The sequence below is a fragment of the Ochotona princeps genome, chromosome 16 (genome assembly GCF_030435755.1).
Source record: "Ochotona princeps isolate mOchPri1 chromosome 16, mOchPri1.hap1, whole genome shotgun sequence".
NCBI classification, from domain to species: domain Eukaryota; kingdom Metazoa; phylum Chordata; class Mammalia; order Lagomorpha; family Ochotonidae; genus Ochotona; species Ochotona princeps.
In genome coordinates, this window is record NC_080847.1 from 6,338,908 (window position 1) to 6,355,822 (window position 16,915).

Consider the following 16,915-nt stretch of genomic DNA (forward strand, 5'->3'; position numbering starts at 1 on the left):
ATGACACATATTCAAGTAGTTCGACTCAACTTCCTTCTTGATCTCCCTCTGGACATCAGGCATGAAAAATCAGAATTCACCTGAGGTTGCCTTGGGAGTCCGTAGAAACTGCAGGAAGAACTGGGGCCATTAGTATTCGTTTTCTACTTTGTGACAGTGATCTGATCTAGGCACGGCATGCTCAGTCAGACCTGCATCCTGCATTCTCCCAACAATGGAGCTTTGGTGAGGAGCAGTTACATGCAAAAGGCAGAGTGTTCCCGTTTTTGCCTGCAGGGTGGTGCTGCCTCCTTCCCAGGGTTCAAGTTCCAACTTCACGGGCAAAAGGGCTCTCTCCCTGGACATCTCAAGTTGCCCTGGCCCAGATATTAGATATGGGGTTATCATGACTTGCGGTCCCCACATGCTTGAATCCCTCCATAAGTAATCGGATTGGTGACCTGGCACAAGCCGCGAAGTGGAAGAAGTCACCGCATTTAGATTATTTGTGTGGATATTTACCAGACTCAAGATTACAATTTGACTTGGTTACAGCAAGACAGGTCAAAATTAGATACGCACGCATCTCAACCAGCAGCTTTTGCCGGAGGAGGTGTTCTAGGTGTAATGTTACCGTGACCTTTGCTCCCAACACCTGTTTAGAATCTGATTCTGATTTAACAAATGTGCCTCTCACGCATTGTAAAGTTAGGAGAGGATAGTTCCTGTCTGCAAGGAATTCACAGTTCGGTGGATGCAAACAAACAAACAAAAAACAAGTTTATCTGCACTCAACGCGATAGGGGCTGGAAAGGCAGACACTGAGGAGACAGCATCACGGTCGTGAAGGCCAAGCCTCTCTGGAAAGGAGGAACAGCAAAGACCATTCATAGGGCAGGATGCTCAGTAACAAATCTTGAGAGATACAAATTCATCTAAACTAAATATTGATCTCGTCCGCCAGCCGACTTCATCACAGCCAAGAAAAAAGTCAGGAGGAATTCTCAGAGACCACTTTGTCTCTGTGGTCTGTTTTTCTCCAAGTTTTCTTTTCTTGATGAGTTTCTAAGATGTCTGGCTAAGAACTCTCCGATAACAGAAAGTCAAGCCTCTGCAATGACAGTGGATATCAACAATGCTGGGTAAAAGGGATGCTGGATTGTTGGCTCGTCTTGGGGACCACATGGCACACTTTGAGAAGCTAACTATTTGCTAACTATTCTGTTATCACAAGGGACCCAGTTAGGCCATCACAGCAGGAAGAGTTTCCCTTTAGTGATGGACTTCAGAAACTGGGCAATCTTACAGGACCACCTTTCACGGCTGGTTCCAGTCCCACAACAGCACACACGTGCTACTGCTCAGGTGTCCCTCACTCTGACATTTTTCCAACCTGGGCCACTGTACTGACAGAGCTATACAGAAGGAAGCCATTTCCTTCCATTCTGGTTGATTTTCAGACGGGATCCATTGCGCAGTGACAGAAGCAGCCAGCACTTGGCTGTCCTCATGAAGCCGGGCAAGCACCTGGCTCGGAAGGGCTGCTAACTCAGCTGCTTGGTGAATGCTTGTGCCTTGGTCTCGGCTTGTTTGTCCTTCTGGGGCTTCTGCGGTCCTGGACTGGCGACTGACCTGGGATAATGGACCTGTAACTCCAGGAGATGAATAGGTAGTAGATAAGGATACAATCTCTGCTTTGTCAAAGTGACCGGGATTTGGTTCCTGGGTGGCTTGGCGCTAGCTCGGTGTACCTTAATAATAACGACCATCTCACAGAATCACTTGGAAGATTAAACGGGAAGGGGGAGAGGTTGTCTGTAAATTTTAACACTAACTGCGTATTGTTGACAGAGCACTCATTACGCTAACTATTGCTGCAACTACCTACTATGTGCTTCCACCTTGCTTGCTGAGCTAGTAGGGATGGTAAGTGGTTATTACCTGCAGCCTCACTTTTCAGAATAAGAAAGAGAAGCAAAAAAAAATCAAAGCAAGCTTCATATCGACAACTAGCTGCCTGATCAACACCCCAGGCTGTCCTGTCGCATCTTTGTAAATGAATGTTTCATTTCTTTAAGTGACAGAGGAGGATGTGCAGGCACAACATCTGCGTAGGAGCTAGTCTTGACATCGGAGCTCAGCTGCCATCTTTGGAATCCGTTCCTTCCAGGCAACCAATGGGGGTGGGGGGACGGCGCACATGAATAGATTTCCCAATTGTCCATCCATGTTTGCTTGCCCAGCATGTCTCCAAAGATTTCAACAATGAGACATTTTCTCCTCATGTCTTGTGATGATCACTGAGCTCAGCAGGCCAAGGTTAAGGTTCTCATCTGTTTTCATTCAATTCGATTTCAGTTTCAAGGCCACGCCTAGGAAAAAGTTAAGGTCTCTGACTTTTTGAAAAGGAGCTACCTGAGACAAGCACCCTTCCTCGCAACTGGGAGAAGGCACTTCGGAAAGGTTTTATTAATGCCTCCCCTCAAGTGATCGAGAAGTCGATTTTTCTTCTGTTATAATAATTATTTTTATTTGGGAGAGATGCTCATTTTTAAACTGCTGCAATACGAGTTGTCCCTGGCCTAATCACCTGTGAGGATGGACTGGGCCTGACTTTCAGGCAGGAGGATGACTTTGAATCCCTTAATAACAATGAATAATCCTTCAAGGTAGGCTGACAGTGCTGGAAATAGCTAGTTATTTAAGAAGCCTAATACTTTATGGAAAATTGACCACCACCAGGTAGTTTAACCATCTCAAGGGTAAGCAAAAAGGAATCCATGCAAATCACACCCAGACTGCTAGAAAGGAGAGCAGTCTCTATGTTAGAAACACAACCATTCAAGGTCTGGACTTAGGAACACGGAAAAATAATTACCTCCCTCCTGCTGAGCAAGGAGAAGCAGCAGCAGGCAAGGCGAGTCCGGCCAGCACCTCCACACTCTCCCCAGAGTCAGCCTTCTCCTTTGGAAGGTGATACAAAGTTGACAGTGAAATGAAAACCAAAGAACTCAGTGAGTGCCACCCTTAAACTAAAGCCTAAATAAGTGAGCGAAGAAATCACCGTGATTTAGAGGACACAGTAAGTAGTAACAGCACAGTCCTTGACCTATCGGAAACATTAGTATTTTCTTTGATGTGAATTCTTCCTTTTCCTCATCTCACTGGAGAGGGGAATGAGTTGCCTTTTCAAGCCAAGGAGAGGAAACAAATCGGAGAATTTCTTCCTTGCTACAATTATGGGGATGCAGACACAACGTACTGCAGGAATAACAAATGCTCTACTTTCTGAGCGCTCGCCCATGATTTATGAAAGGTGTACCTCACTGTGCGAAGATAATGCCATCTGAAATGGTCCATTTCATAAATCTATCCCCTCGTCCCCAGCTGCACACAGGACTACTATGAACTCCTGAATCCAATAATGTTTCCATCCTCTATTGACAAAAAAAAGAAGAAGAAGAAGAAGGGGGGACTTTGTTTGGAGCGAGGTAATGATGCACTTAGAAGGAGCAGCGGCTAACGTTCTGTCTCCAGGGCTTTCTTTGGCAATAGCCACCGAGCTTCCAAGGCGGGGAAACTTGGATAAACAAAACGAAGAAATAATCAACATGCGTGACATCCCTAATGTCCTTTTACTGCTAGTGGCATTAATTATCGCACGGGCCCAATCCTCCAAGCAACTGCAGAACCAAATGTTTTGCCTGAATACCTTCCCCACCCATGATAGATTTATCCTTTGGAACTGAAATATTTCCTATTCACTCGTTCACCAGTTCAGTTAGTATTTCTGCTTGCTTATTTCACAGCAAGAAAGCTTCCAGAAGAGCATTCTCTCTGCCCAACGTGACGGTGAAGGCAGTCGGGGACCAATCATAAACTTCACAGAAATTCATGGTTGTGAGACTTTCTGGTCATAACAAGGGAGAAAATGATATATACATAGCCATATCACCCGGGCTGAACACGAGCCTCATGAAATATGAAAAGGGGACAGAAGGGACTTCCATGGGCTCCAGTGACGTGGACAGCACGGAGATGAGACACGACTACAGCTGCATGACCGATGTCACTCATTAGACTGAAGCTGCGTGTTAGACTGGGATCCACTGCTTCCCCACGAAAGACGGCAAGGAGCTAGACAGAGGGGGACAACAGAGGACACATCACACCTTGGGCTCTTGCAGCCTGGAAAGAAATCAACTCACTGGACAAGCAATACTCCATGCTCATTGAAAAAAGGAAAAACAAGTTAAAAGAAAAAAAGATAGAGGAAAAAAAAGCCACGGGCACATGGCAGTATCAGGCTATCTATCTTAACCTCCCTGAAGGTTGGTACACTTGAGAAAATGCCTATGCCGGGCACTCAGATGAAGAACCGGGCAGCGCACGAGCTGTAAGACAGAAACAATGCAAAGGCGCCAACCTCAAAGGATGCCTTGTGCAGGATACTCAACCGATACTCGGGAAGCCGCATATTTCGACTTGCATTTAAAAGGCAATTTCAAGGTCAGCTCCAGTAGAGAAACACCGAGCTAAGATGGGAAGTAACCCCATTAAAAGTCTCCCAGTGTTTTGCATATTTATTTTTCTTCTCCTATAGTGAGCAATGACGACTCATAAATCAAAAAAAAATCAGGGTAAACAAATACCACAAAGGTTATTTTATACAAAATGTATACTCCTTATTTTATCTATTTATACACACAAACATTTCTATTACTTGAATTTATAAAGCGTGTAAGACATGCATGCATGCTTTAAAATCTGCATATATTTGCATAAGGCAGGGAAAAAAACATATTATTGTCCCAAGTCTCAGAAGACCATGCCCCAGATAAAATGATGAGCACCTCAAATACACTTTTGTGCAATGGAATAGAAGTAATTTTATTTTTGAAAGCTTTAGGGCTGTGGGTTTTTTCAGACTATAAATAGGTTTACATTTTCCCGTTATGTAGATTCCATGGTTTAGCCATGAATATCCCTTGTGGGTGGAGGCAGCTGCGCTGGGTAACCTTGGGTCTTCCTAATGAGATTTAAAGAATGCACAAACATCACAACGAGCGCCCCCAACGTCCAGGCCTTAAAGGGCTTCCAGCCCACATCATCCTGAGGGAGGGACGGGGGAGCTGAAAAGACTGGAAACTGGAAAATTCAAGGGTTACTCTCAACAGGGTGCATCACCCAGAAATAGAAGGTTTCCTAGTAGAAACGGGAGCCCTCAGTTTAAATACTTGTATTTCAAGGAACTGTTTGTGATAATGTTTTGAAAATTTAGTACTTGATAATTTAGTAACCTGGCAATTGGATGAGACGGGATCCTAAGCTGTTTTAGAAGACATACACAAACATTCATCTCCTTCTCTTACTAAACATGGATTCTCAACTTTACTTGTTAGACTAGACTTGAAAAGACTTTTGCCTATTTCCAAAAGAAGTCAGGTCAGGGCCCGGCGGCATGGCCTAGCGGCTTAAGTCCTCGCCTTGAAAGCCCCGGGATCCCATATGGGCGCCGGTTCTAATCCCGGCAGCTCCACTTCCCATCCAGCTCCCTGCTTGTGGCCTGGGAAAGCAGTCGAGGATGGCCCAATGCATTGGGACCCTGCACCCGCGTGGGAGACCCGGAAGAGGTTCCAGGTTCCTGGCTTCGGATCGGCGCGCATCGGCCCTTTGCGGCTCACTTGGGGAGTGAAACATCAGACGGAAGATCTTCCTCTCTGTCTCTCCTCCTCTGTGTATATCTGGCTGTAATAAAATGAATAAAATCTTTAAAAAAAAAAAATAAGTCAGGTCAGCCATCAAAGGATAAACATTTGGTAAGTTAACATCAAAGGAAGACACCAAACTCAAAAGTCCTTAAGAAATAAGTCCCCAGCGATGGCGGAGTTAGCATGCCTGCATGAGACCTCCTGAGATCAGGCACTGGTCTCACTCATCTTCAAAGCCTAATGCTCAATTTACTGCCTAATGAATAGCTAGATGCTTGCTGAGTACATGTTGGTGACACCACACAGTTGTACTGGCTGTAAGAACCACAAACCTGACCTAGAGGCTACTCAATGGGCAGCAGATCCGATGGGGTAACGTCCCATGGCTGCCCACTGTACTTGGAAAGTCCTTGGGCCAAAAGGCTGCAGGGCCCAGGTCCCCAGCACGTTTCATGCTAAGCCCAGGTCATCGCTCACCATTGGCCGTGAGTTTCACATGGCTTTTGCCATTCTCCTTGCCTCAACCTCTTGTCTTCAGTGTCCACCTTGCTGACCCCAGAATCCAAACTAACTTTCTTTTGCCTTCAATCCCTCTTACTTCCTTTCATTGGTCTAATTACTCACATGTCCCTTCTCCCAAACTTGTGTCTTGCTCGCTCATTTGCTAACTAGAAGCTTGACTTCATGCAGCCTTCATCTGACTTCTTTGTTTTATTCCAAGATCACACAGTTAACGAACAACAAATACTTGTAAAATAATTAAATGAAAAAAGGTGCTCAGGAAAGACTTGTGATTTGTAAAGAGCCCAGCAGTGGCACTGCTCAGTGCTGAGGGGACCAGGCACTGGATGGCTGGGCCGGCGGCTGGATGGCTGGGAGGGCGGTTGGAGGGCAGTTGGATGGCTGGGAGAGGAGTGTGCTGGCTTTGAGGGTCTTACTACATACAGAACGGGCCTCACCTTTCTCTCCAAGTCTTTGTGTTTGATGAATAGCGCTCTCCCAGGAACACTGTCCGTGGTATATTCTCATTGCACAGTGCAGGTCAAGCTTTGAAGGACTGTCCATGTCAGTCAGTGCTGACCTACTTTTTTCCTTGCCTAGCTCACTTCCAGGGATGTGGAAATCCTGTCTGGGTACTACATTTCTTCATCCTCCTCCCCAAACAGCGATTCTCTGGCTTCCCCGTAGTGCCACACAGTGTCAGATGATAGTGCCAGGACGCAGGGTCAGGGTGGCCCTGCTGCCAGGTTACCAGCCCTAGGAAAGCTGCCTACCCTCCCACAGGATAACGAAAGGACTTTGAACATTAAATTGTCTAAGGATTAAGTAAATATCTAACTCAGACTTCGGCACATTTAAAAATTCAATAAATGCAGGCTTAGTACTTCCATTTCATATACAAACCATAGAAAACACACACTCCAAGAAGAAGGATCTTTTGTTCACATGTAACCCTTACAACTGTACCAAATTAGCACAGTTAAAAACACAGGTGTATTGGCAAGTCAAGGTAAGAAGTTGCTGCTGTTAGTCCAGCAACTTTTAGGGAAAAGTGGAATGCCATTAAAATTAATATAGCACACGACCCACAGAAAAAAGTCATATGTGAGCCCTCCTGATAAAATGTTGACATACCAAAAACTTTTTTGAAAATCTAGGAATGGGGATTGCTGATGCAAAGAAATCACTCAGAAGCCGCTTTACAGTTTATGTCGTTTAAACCTATATTTTCACTGAATTTTCCAGGATGCGGTTTAGTACATATTGTACCAGACAATATGTGACCATATTCTAAAATCCAAATAGATTATTAGTGGGTCAATGTACTTTAAAAAGCATGAGTATGAGATTTAACCATGAGCAAAACTTTCTTGCTTCTCTTGGCTTCCTTTTAGTACGTGACACCCTGTAATACTTTAAGTTAAAGAGTTACAGAAACCTGGAACTTCATGTGAGCTTGACAGTGATGGATTAAAAGCATAGTGTAGGTATACCTCAAACAGTAGCACTTACTTTTTCTGAAATCTACTGGAGCCATTTTCTGGAAAATAGAGTAGCCAAGTAGTCAGATCTCCCCTTGCCTAAAGCGAGTTAGTTTCCAAACAAAGAGGAAAAAGTACCACTGAGACTCATTTTCAAATCCATGCAGCCGATGGTCCTTGCCCAGAATTTGCCACCAGCCAGAAATCTGAGATGTTCTGAAATTCTACCAACCTTACCAGGAAGCAGCTTAGGAGTCAAGACCGCTATGGGCTTTTAAGAAAAGGCTCACACAGCTTACTAGCATTCACTCGCACAGTTCTCACTTCCTTACTAGGTAGGAAAGAAAGCCTACTGAGCAGACTCTACACAGTAAGAAGTCTTATCGCTCATGGAGAGATGACACAGAACTTGATCCTCAAAAGGCTCAAAATCACTGAGGACAAGCTCTGAGAGAATCCACCTGGAGAGGACCAGGAGAGGCGGTCACCTATCAGCGCTATGCAAGAATCTGCACTCACGGCAAAGGCAGCAAATATCACAAGAGCTGAGCTGAAAGCATACTACAGTGCCGTAGTACTGTCAGAACCAGTCCCTACATGAATGGAACAGGGTAGGTAGTCCAGGTTTATACAGTACTCAAATGATGCTGGCAAACCATCTGAATACATGTAGAAGAGTAAAATTAGATCTACATTTTTCACTCCATCTTGAGTTGATTTTTTTTTTTTTCTATTTATCCTCACCTTGCAAACGCCAGAATCCCATATGGGCACTGATTCATGTCCCAGCTGCTCCACTTCCCATCCAGCTCCCTGCTTGTGGCCTGGGCAAGACCCCTGTTTCTTCCTCCACAGTGGTGCCACATCTGGGAGGCCTGTGTAGTACTCACCAGGGGGACAGCAGAGAAGGGGGGACTCCACACATTACTGCCCAGGCACAAAAGTTCTCTGAAGGGCCACTCACCCTTGTTCCCTGTAAGCAGTGCCTACCTTCTCCTCCTGGCCACCCCGGATTCACCGTGTCAACAAGTCCTCTCTTAAGAGAGTCGGTCAAGGAGCAACCCTTGGGAGATGCACTCAGGAGCAGCCACTGATGCCTCGGACCTCCAAGCCCTGCTCCCTGCCATCCCTCATACAGCTTCCTACTCGGAGTCGAGATCCCAGAGTAGACTGGGTAAGATTCAGAAGTGCTCTGCAGTCTGGACACGGAAGGAGTAGCCAGAGAGAAGGGGACCAGGTTCTCCCTTCATGGCCTCCTGCTGGGTGACCTGGTGTGGCTCATGCCTGACCTCCAGCCAAGGGGACTGGACGAGCTGACCTGCACATAGCCCTTTGCTTCTCACCTTGTCTATTTGCTCTCCAGGAGGGGCCTGGGAGCAGTCTGAGTCACCTTTGTGGGAACGTCCCTCCTAGAAACCACCACTTCCCGGGCTGTGAGTGATGGACCAGCTCTCTGTGATGTGGACAGGGTGAGCTTTAAAGCCACTGGGGCCCTCCCATGGGGGGAATTTGCCCCAGAGGCCACAGCTGCAGGCTTCTCTTTCAGGGAGGTCAGCGATTCCAGAGCTTGGTCGGCACCCCTTGAAAATGGTGCCAGGAACATTTGGAGGACAGCATTTTCCTTGGCAGGTGTGCCTGCTGGCAGGACCCACTTCAAGGTCTGCGGGAGCAGGGAAACGGCATCTGGGATCTATCTGTGGTTGTCGGTTTGCACATTCTGAGGGGCGAGGTAAAAAAGAACTGTCTTACACAGCATGTTCTTATCCAGACATAGGCTGTGTCTATACGAAGAAAAAAATGCCACAGTGGAAAATCGGCCCGCGGGGCACCTGGTTGGCGGTGTCGAGGGCTGCCACAGGTCAGTGCTTGGTCAGTTGGAGAAGCACCTGTCTGCTAGGCAGATACCCTCGGTCACTTGGACCTCTGTACTACTGGCTGCAAGTTTCTGGGCAGCTTACAAAAGGGACGATTTTTCTGGAAGGTCTGGACATGCTGAAACTTAAGTTGTGTTGCTGACCTGGGATTGACCTCAGACTTCTACCCAAGTGCCCTTGCCTTGCTAAGCTTCCCTTAGGTCTTGCCCATTCCACCCAAACTAAACACTTGGCCATCTGTGTTCCAGCCAGATTTGTAGATGATCCAGTGACTGCACATCCCATACTCAGTCACCCCTAATTACTTTTGCATCTTTCTTCTGTGTTGGACCACGAGCTTCTCCAGGTCCAGGATCATGTATGAATTGCCTCTGTGTCCTCCCCTCAGAGTAGATGACCCCCAACGCTGCTGAACGGACCTGTCTCATTTAAGAGTCCTGACTATGGCCAGCTGGCTATTTCACTCCTGGTCCCAAGTTCTGTGTGCCGGGGGCTTCATTCTGGCTCTGTTATTCTGTTTTTCTATTCACAAGCTCAGTGTGGTAGGCTTCTTACTCACCTCCAGTTTCAGAAGAGAAGGGGACCATCCCTGACTACTATCCTACCTGTGAATTTCTCTCATTTTCTCTGGGAATGCTGGCCCCTCACTACACAGCATCTCCAAGATCTGGACAAGTCCCCACATACACAGATTGTCCATATAGTGTTCCTTCTGAGACTGTGTGCTAATGAAGGCCACGTGGAACCTGTGACTCCCCTCCAATAAATCCTAATGCATTCCTACCACATGCTGACCGCTATGCAAAGCATCTCACGTGCACTGGTTCATGTGATACCCACACACACCACGGAAGGAAGATGCTAATATCCCTGTCTTACGGATGAGGAAGCTGTAGCTCTGACTGACTTTCACGGGGCTTTTGGTTTGTGATGCAGCTCAGGTATGTCTCTAGCAAAGTGAGTATCTAGCAGAGTGCAGGGCAGGTGCCTTAGTAACCCCATGGAACCTTCCAAGAGCTCTCAGTGAGTCGCTTTTAATTTTGCTATTCAGTTCTTGACAAATCTATTCAGTAGGCTAGACCACGATGAACAGGAAGCCAGAGCCTACAGGGTCTGTTAGGATTTTAGGAGCCCAGACACCTGCTCTTACAGTGTTGCTCCCCTGCCAGTGCCCTTGGCAGAGTCGCACATCGCAGCCAGGGAAAGGGAGGTGTGGAGAAGCCACGGAGGTTGTCTTCCTCGAGGACTCCTCCTGGAAGTCCTCCTTGGAATCTGATCTCCTGGGCACACAGAGCTGCGAGGAAGTTAAAATATGGAATTTTTTTTTATCCTGCCTCTTGCAAAAATCTGTTAGGACAACAGAAGGCGCGGGTGGTGTTTGCGTAGTGGCACTGTGGAGTTTCTGTCTCTGTGTCTCACGGAGGGACGCCTTTGCCCAAGGTCACACTCTGCTCATCGCTGACACATCTCTCTGGCTCTGCAGTCGCCATGCTTTTCCCAAGCCACCATCTCAGGCTGGGTGTCCTGGCAGGTGGCCCCACCTCTTCTGGCTTCCCATTCCCCATCCCCCTCTCCCACCCCGGGGGATGGAAATGCACTCTCACACTGCTCACCTGCCTTGCCTCACCACCCACCTCAGTCAATACTTTCTCGGAAGATAAGGACTCCAAGTGTGGCCAGCTCAGAGCCCAAATTACAGCTGGATACGGTACCAGGATATTTTTCACTCTTCTTAGTACTAGAAATAGATTTTTAAGCAGCATTATATAGCAGTTCCTTTTCAAAATCCTTCTTTCCTTTTCTTTAGTAATGTCTTTATAAATCACTGTTATAAAAATAAAGCAAGTAGAAGGAAAAATATGCAGTACCAGGAACTGAAAATTCAAGTATTTTGCTTTTTATGGGACACTTGAGGCTCTTAAAAATGGGAACTGCTAGAAAACTTAAATATAAAAATATCACTGGATAACATAAAAGCCCAACAGAACTCAACAGTTTATGAAAATAATTTGAATATTTACACTTCAATTTATACTTTGAAAATCACCCCCAAACCATATTCTTGTTTGTAGATGGATTTTTTTGTGGGGGAGAGAGTGTTAACTACATTTTGATTATTTTGGTAAAATGTCTACTTGGATATTCTGTGGAATGACTTCAAAGCCAAAAGGAAATTCCTTAAAAATCGAATGTAAGTGTATGTGAACGCACGTTAAGAGAGAGACCTGCGTTTATATGCCTGGCATGTTTAACAAACATCTCAACATCAAGAGGTACTTTTGATTGTTGCTGTTGTTAGAGGGAAAAAAAAAATTGTAAATGCTAATTTGAATGTGGCCAAGAGCTAAAACATACTGCAGTTCTCTTACAGAGAAACTCGGGTTCAGGTCCATACCTTTTTAGTTCCTACAACGGAGATTGCACAATCCATTAAGCTGTATTTTATATACAACATTACAGAACTATAATAATGTGATTCCATAAAAGTGTTAAGGAAAGACAGACAAGTGTTCCCACTTTCTTTCCTATTACTGGTTTTTCTTTCCAGTAAAACAAAGGAAATGCTTCTCAAAATTTGTTACATTCCCCCTTTTGATAAAGTGTTTTAACAATTTTTATTTCTTTATCCAACAGGCAGAGAGATAGAAAAAAAGAAAGGAAAAGCAGGAAAGGAAGGAGGGAGAGTGGGGGGAAGAGAGCGAGAGAGAGAGGGAGGGAGAGAGAAGGAGAATTCTTATCCACAAAATCTGGCGAGGAATCCCACCGAGGTCTTCAGCACCAGGTGCCAGCCCCCGGCTTCTTATGGCATCACTGACCTCTTGGGCTCTGCACTGGCAGGAAGACAGAACCAGAACTGGGGCCATGTGTTGAACTACACGGGATGTGGGCATCTTCTGAGCATCCTGACTGCTAGACCAAACGCCCGCATGACAACTATTTCAACAGGCGCCCATAGCACCACGTATTTGTACCAGAAAATCAGTATTCACTTCAAAGGGGGAAAATATTCCCAACCACAATGGCGGTAGGAAAGCACAGGTCCAGATACTCTACTGCTAAACTCACGGGTTTAATGAAATCCAAACATGGAGAATACACTATGTAAATACACAGACAAAGGACTCTGACGTCCAGGCAACCGCAGTATGCGGCTCTGGGTCTGTGATTTTTGTTTACGCATTTTATTAAGATTTCATAGAACACACACACACACGCATACACACACACACACACACACCCGAGACTATTTATTTGGCTTTAAGCAACAATCTCTGCAAATTTAAGCAAAATGGATGAGTAAGAAAATATAAGTGGGCAAAATAATAATTTGTCGAACTTCAGAGTTAGTCACAAAAATAAACACAGTACGAGAAATCCCTCCTTCATCTGCCCAGCACAGAAAGTCATCTATTCAAAGGCGTACAAGTGAAGTCCCCTCACCGGGGCAATGAAATCAAACCCAATTTCAGAAACAAAACATACAGGCCCTGGATAGCAAGGACACTCACGAGGTACTTTTGATGAAGTCTTATAATTATGTCTTATTACCTTCTCTCAGTCCAGTGTGAATTTAAGGGAAAACACAGCAGCACAGACAGCGTGCCCACCTTCAGAAAACAGGAGTACTAAGTACTGTGTGGTTCCTGAGTTCCACACTGTCTGCAAGTATCCCTGGAGTGCTTCCCTAAGCCAAGCACTGGGCTTCCTGCTGGGGCGGGTGGGGGAGACAGCATCTGTCCCCAGGGAACTCACGGACAGACTCAGAAGCTGAGTGTGTTGATGGCAGGGTACGAGCCAAATACATTGCAACAGCTTGGCATGTTTCATTCCAAAGCATCTCTAAAACGACCACTAAGGCTATCTGGTGCTTGCTTATTCTTGTGTTACCACACACACACACACAAAATCAAAGGTAGGACTTTCCCGAGGTCACCTGGAGAAAGAGCAGACTGAGGTTTGTTGCAAGCTGGACCTGAGCTGTGACCACTGAGCTGGAGTGTTTTTCCAATTCTGGTGTGCTGCCACCTAGCGGCAGCAATGATCAGCCTGGGACAAGCGCCTACACAGTTTGGCCAACTGATGAGCGCAAGTGCACAACGCACTCATTCCTTTTTGAAAAATATTAAGTGTCATTATCTGTCACATTCTAATGAGGCATATTACACACTTCAACATAAGTACGCACAATGATTACAATGCACAACAATAGTGCGGTCTAACAGAGGAGCATACACGTTTGAAGCATTAACAGGATACCTGAAGACATCATGTAACAGAACAAACCCTACAGAAAGATGCAGCTGCAAGCTTACTAAAGGCATTTGCAGCTATTCACACACACACAGAAGCCACCATATTTGAGATGAATAATTGGGGAGGAAATAAGTACTGTCTCAACACTCCGAAAGACCAAGTATTTTACCAAGATTGGCTTTCTTCTGCTTCTGACAATCAGGGGAGTATTCTACAGCTAATGGAATTGGACTGCAGGTAATTTTAGCAACCTACACAGCACAACCAATCAGAAGGTGGCAGAGACATCTTTGAAGTGAGTATTTTGAATCCAAAGGTTGTATTCCTTCAATGATACCAATACCATGCTTATCAGTGAATATTTCTTTTTTTTTATTTTAATAATCTTACATAGTTGATTAGGGCACAAAGGTCAAGGGCTACAGGAAAGTGGGTAAGACCATTGTTTCCACACTAATAACATTTTTTTTCTGTATCTGGGGTAAGGGGAAAGACAAAGGGAGAAGCCCCACCCAGCCTCCCACCCATCCCAGGTCCCCGATGTGGGGCATGCTCCAAGGGGCCTGCTTAAGCAGTTTTGATAGTTCAACAGTTCTGAATTGCTGCCAATCTTGCCGTTCCAAGCACAATGAAATCTATTCAGAAGCCACTGGCTGACATAGTCTCTTCATGGTTGGGGTTCTGAGATCAGCAGTTGAGTTGGAGGGATCCCCAAAGAAACTTCGTCTGAGGTGATCCCAGACCTGATTCTTGTATGTGCTTGCCAGTACAAGGTCTGGCACAGTCCATCGCCCCAATCAGCTTATGCACATGCTGGTTGTTGCAATTGCTGGGTCAGTTTTATTTCCAGCCCTGTCTTCCACGTGAACCAATGGTTGTTGCAGGCCAGCCCGATCCTGCCCACTTCATACTGGGCCCTCATGCATACCAGTGGGAGCTGCAGCCTAGTCGGGACAACTCTCCATAACCCCCACCAGGCATGCCCCCTGCCCTGGTTCCCATGCTTGCCAGTATGTACCACAGACTTGTTCAGTCTCTCCCACATCCCATTTAGCTCTCGTACATGGCAGTGGGCATTGAAGCCTAATTCAACCCAAGCAGCCCTACTATCCAGCCCACACACATACTGGTGGGTGCTGTTCTGTCCAGCCACCCCTGCCCCTGTCCTGGTTATCTTGCTCTCCAGTGGGAGTGGTAAGGCAAGAGGGAGGTGCCCACTATCTCCCTACTAGGCCACTCCCAGTGCTGGATTATGCACTCTCCTGGTGGTACTGGAATTTAAGTTGACAGGAGTGGCCCCCAGTGCCAGCCTCTGCTAGCTAATGCTGCAGCAAAGCCCAATCAACCCTCACCCACTCTGATTTATGCTTGCACCAGTCAGAACAATTAGCCGAGCCCGGCTTTTCCCTGATCTAGCTTGGATTCCTTCAACAATACCAATACCTTGCTTATCAGTAAATATTTCTGGATAGATGACTTTCAGTTTTTTATAGTGAGATGATGACAGTAAGTAGCACATTTTTAATATAAAGATTTGATTATTTATTTGAAAGGCAGTGCTAAAGAGAGAGGAGAAATGAAAAAGAGCGAGAGAGAATCTTAATCTGCTGGTTCACTCTGCAAATGGCCACAACGACCAGGATTGAGCCAGGCCAAGGCCAGAGGCCTGGAATTCTGTCTGGGTACGCATGCGGTCATCAGGGCCCCATCAGCTGCAGCATCTTTCTCTTTTTCTGGGTACACTAGCAAGGAGCTTTGTCAGTGGAAATGGAACAGTTTTGTGGGAGGTGGATTAACCTACTGCCCCATAATGATGATTAATAGCAAGCTCCATATTTTAAACGTTAAAATGCAAAGCTGCAAAAGAGCAAACTTCAAAAAAAAAATTCTAATCTTAGATTTGTCTCACCACATAAGAAATTTTTGAAACACACATGTAAATTCCTAAAAAAAAAAAAAAATCAGAACAAAATACTAGCTACATATCAGAAAGGTATCTTTCAAAATAAAAGGATAGATCAAGGATTCCCATGGAAGAAAACGCCTGCTCTACTTTTGGAATGGTCTGGAGCCGAGGGGAGGAGGATGATGATAAACAAGCCACAGTGCTGGGGCAAGGCCAGCGTGGGCAAGGCCAGGGCGGCAAGGCCAGGGCGGCAAGGCCAGCGTGGGCAAGGCCAGGGCGGCAAGGCCAGGGCGGCAAGGCCAGGGTGGCAAGGCCAGGGTGGGTAAGGCCAGGGTGGCAAGGCCAGGGCGGCAAGGCCAGGGTGGGCAAGGCCAGGGTGGGCAAGGCAGAGGGCAGTATTCTATATTTGTAGCCAAGCAGAACCTTAGTTTTAGGCTTTTTTTTTCTTTTAGTTCAATTAACAATTCCGTACTGAAAACAGCCAGCCTGTTGAGTGATGAGGCCCTGAGCTAGGAATTCCACACCCCAGTGTCATCGGTTCCTCAGCAGCTGAATGTACTGAGTGGAACCTGCAAACCTCCACTCTCTCCTCTACAAATCCAAGAGCTGGTATCTGTTCATTCTAGAGAATCATAGCATCTCCACTTATATACAAGCAGAATTTATACCAGTGAGGAGTATTTGCCTGGAGACCTTTAGACATGCTCAGTGATCTTAAAAAGTGTAAATTTAAGGCCAGGACTGGTTATACTCACAAAGCATTGATGTGGATCTTGCCATTCCAGAAGGATGAAGAAAGATGTAGAACGGGAATGGTGTATCACTTGGCAGTATCTGACCTGTCAGGTGAATGCCCCTGGCTGGCACGATTCCATATGCACTGTTCCACATGGACAGCATGAAAGAAGTGGGTCCTGATTTGACTGCAGAAGCTTTGCAGCTTGCACTTTGAGCTCTTCCTTAGGCTGGCTTGTACCTGGATCCCCTATTAACCGTGACCGTGAGCATAACAACTTGGATTGAGTTATGGGAATCCTGCTGGTGGTTCTGGGCATGCCTGACAGACTTGCAGTCCGTTAATTGCTAGCTACCTACTAACTGTTCCCAATATCCTACAAACTGCTCGGAGGTGCGTCTTGCTTACTGTAGCCAAGAGTGTTTTGGAAGAGCTGATAGGACCCCCATCTCTCCCTTCTTTCCAGGACCCAT

General features: G+C 46.1%; 1 protein-coding gene across 2 annotated transcripts in view; it reads right to left on the minus strand.

Moving 5' to 3' along the window:
* WWOX (WW domain containing oxidoreductase) overlaps window positions 1–16,915 on the minus strand; it is a 906,950-nt gene that overhangs the window by 227,100 nt on the left and 662,935 nt on the right. The gene's annotated exons all lie outside the window — the stretch shown is intronic.